Raw genomic sequence first — 2,794 nt, 5'->3', positions numbered from 1 at the left:
AAGGTGTCCTGGCAGGTGGGATCTCTGTCCCTGGAGACCTTGCTGGGGCCAGTCCAGGGCCCACTGCTCAACACAGTCCAGCTATTTCGAACACTCAGTGACTTAAATTACTTTATGTTAAACTACCTAGAGTAGTTTTGTTTTTTTGCAGTGGAGCCCTGTCCAGTACAATGGGTTATATTTTTTCCATAAAAGTTTTTAAGAACTCAGACTCTTGAAAACTGTTCTTCTAATCTTGGGCATCTAATTGTCTGCTCCTAATCTAAATATAAGTTGTACAGTGCTTCTCTACTTCTTAAGTGTCAAGACCTTTTCTGGATCACATTTAAAAAAAAATGTTAATGCACATTACTGGCCATTTTGTGAAGAGACAGAGACTGAGTGGTCACCGCCTCCTTGCTGACCTTGAGCAGCCCTGTCATCACTTAGAACTTGGGAGTTGAGGATTTAGAACTGAATCTCTTCTTTGTCCCCTTTCCCCTCCTGTTTTTCTAGTTTTGTGAGGAACCTGTTAAGTGTAAGTGCAATGACTAGCAATGTTACCAATAAGACAGATTCATAAACTCCTGCGTATTCATTGGTAATCTCAATACTCTTGTGGTCACAAAGTCTGATGTAGAGGCAATCTTTTAAAAGTGTGGCAAAATTGTGGGTTGCTGTGTTCATAAGGGCTTTAACAAGAGATATGCCTGGGCTTCTGTGGCAGGACAAGATGGCAGAATGATTGCCGGCCATGTTTTAGATATCAATCTGGCTGCAGAGCCAAAAGTGAACTGAGGAAAGACATGTGTGAAATAACAGCGGAGATGTAAGGCTCCTCTTTTGACTTGGACTATGACTTTCAACAGGATCATTATGACAAGATGTACAGTTACCTGGCACAAGTCTTTCCTCTTCCTCCTAATGTGAGGGCAGTTGTGCCCTCTAAATGCCAGAGCATATCTGGAAACACCTCCCAAAGGGGAAAAAGTGGTCTTAATTCTAAGAGTGGACAGCAGGGATATTCCAAGTCTGGAAAGTTGAAAGGAGATAACCTTCAGGCTACTACAAAAAAAAGCCGACTCAGATAAAACAATAAGTGGATTCACTTCTGGAAAAGCTGGAAAAAATTGAAAAGGAACAAAGCACACAAGCAGGCTGCCTTCTTGTCCCCAGTAGAGACAAAGAATGAAAAGTTGGAAGACGAGCAGAGCAGCAGCTTTGTGAAGACTGAAGATGGAATCTGGGGGGTGGGGTGCAGAGCACTGCTAAAGGGAGGGGCTACAGGAAAATGATGATAAGAAAATGGAGGAGACCAGTTGGAGTTGCTTAAAAATGATGAAGAGAGGCTGAGGAAGGAGAGGGTGAAAGAGAGCGCAGTGGCGAGAATGACGCTTAAGCACGTAGCGGAGTTTAGACATCGTATCCCATTATTTACTTTTTTTTTTTTTTTTTTTTTTTTTTTTTTTGCGGGTCCTAGGCACTTGTCTGAGACCAAAATTTCACCAGATCCTCTCCCCTAGTATGTTCAGCACATGCTCAATGTTCTCCCTGGTTCTTCCCAGGTTCATTAATCATATTCCCCTGCCTCTAGTCCCATTTTCCAATGATGCTCCTAATAGAATTGTTAAGTCTTACCCTGTAATTTTTGTTTTTCATTTTGATAACTCTTTATGATTTAACAGAAAAAAGGTTGTATAGTTTTTATCAACTTCTCCAAAACAAGCTATTGTTATACAGGGAGTACAGTTCCATTCAAACATGTTTTTCAGTAGTTGCTTCCCTAAATGCAAAGGCAATCTCCTTTAGCTGTAGCACCTGTGAACAGCTTTGAGTTATAGGTATGTGTGTTAAGCCCCACACAAGAGTATCCGACACAAATGTAAAAATGTATTTTTGTGAATGAGAGTTGGCCTATCAAATACATCCTCTAGAAAAATAGAGTAATTGTCTTAATATTTGTTTTCTAAAATTGATTCTGTGGGTTATTTTTGTGAAAAGCCTGATGTTTGGGACCTTTTTTCCCCCAAAGTAAACAAGTCCTTATTAAACCAGGAATTTGCCGGGTGTGGTGGCGCACGCTTGTAATCCCCGCACTTAGGAGGCAGAGACAGGAGGATCGCGCAGGTTTGAAGCCAGCCGCGCACTGGCTTAGGAGACCCTGTTTCCAAATAACAATGGAAAAATAGGTCTGGGAGTGTACCCCGGAGATAGAAGGGCTTCCAGGAACCCCAGTACCACCATAAAAAATAATAAAAAAAAAACCCAGAAATTTGGAGGAAAAAATAAATGCACATTACTGTTTGTATATTTTAAATAACTCAACTCTTATGAATTCTAACTTGCTTAAATGTAAAATGTAGATGGGAACAGTATAGTTTTGCAAAGAAATAATTTGAAATCAGGACAGCACTATGTAAACAGTAGGCACTAAAAGTTATTTATTGTTTTATCAGCCAAACAGGCTTTTTAGAAAAAAGGATTCATGAGAGTCACTATTTCTGAGTTCACAAAATTAGCATATATGACATATATGCTTGTGTATTAACCCATGGTAAGGCTAGTACATAGTTGATGACCCAAACAAAAGTTTAACTTGCATCTTGGCTAAATTTTCATCTTTTTTGTGTACTTATTTCAGAAAGTACATTATTGAAGCTATCTTAGTGCAGTATAATTTTAAAAAACAAATAGAGATGTGATGTTACATTAAGTGCCATCCCAAACTGTCTAATGAAGAAGCAAGGAAATTATACAGATTTTTAAAGTTTTTAAAATGTTTTATATTTTTATGGTCACTTTCGATAAATTTTAT

The 2,794-nt window shown here is 38.9% G+C and overlaps 1 pseudogene across 1 annotated transcript; it reads left to right on the top strand.

The window, feature by feature from the left end:
- The first annotated feature begins 526 nt into the window (after nt 1-526).
- On the top strand, nt 527-1,274 carry LOC308264030 (heterogeneous nuclear ribonucleoprotein C-like; annotated as a pseudogene). The gene has a single exon. The product of its transcript is annotated as a heterogeneous nuclear ribonucleoprotein C-like (transcript).
- The last annotated feature ends 1,520 nt before the right edge of the window (nt 1,275-2,794 follow it).

The sequence above is a fragment of the Muscardinus avellanarius genome, assembly GCF_963383645.1.
Source record: "Muscardinus avellanarius genome assembly, chromosome: 6".
In the NCBI taxonomy this organism is placed as follows: Eukaryota; Metazoa; Chordata; class Mammalia; order Rodentia; family Gliridae; genus Muscardinus; species Muscardinus avellanarius.
Note: the sequence above shows the minus strand (reverse complement) of the source record. Positions and strands in the feature narration are given on the sequence as shown.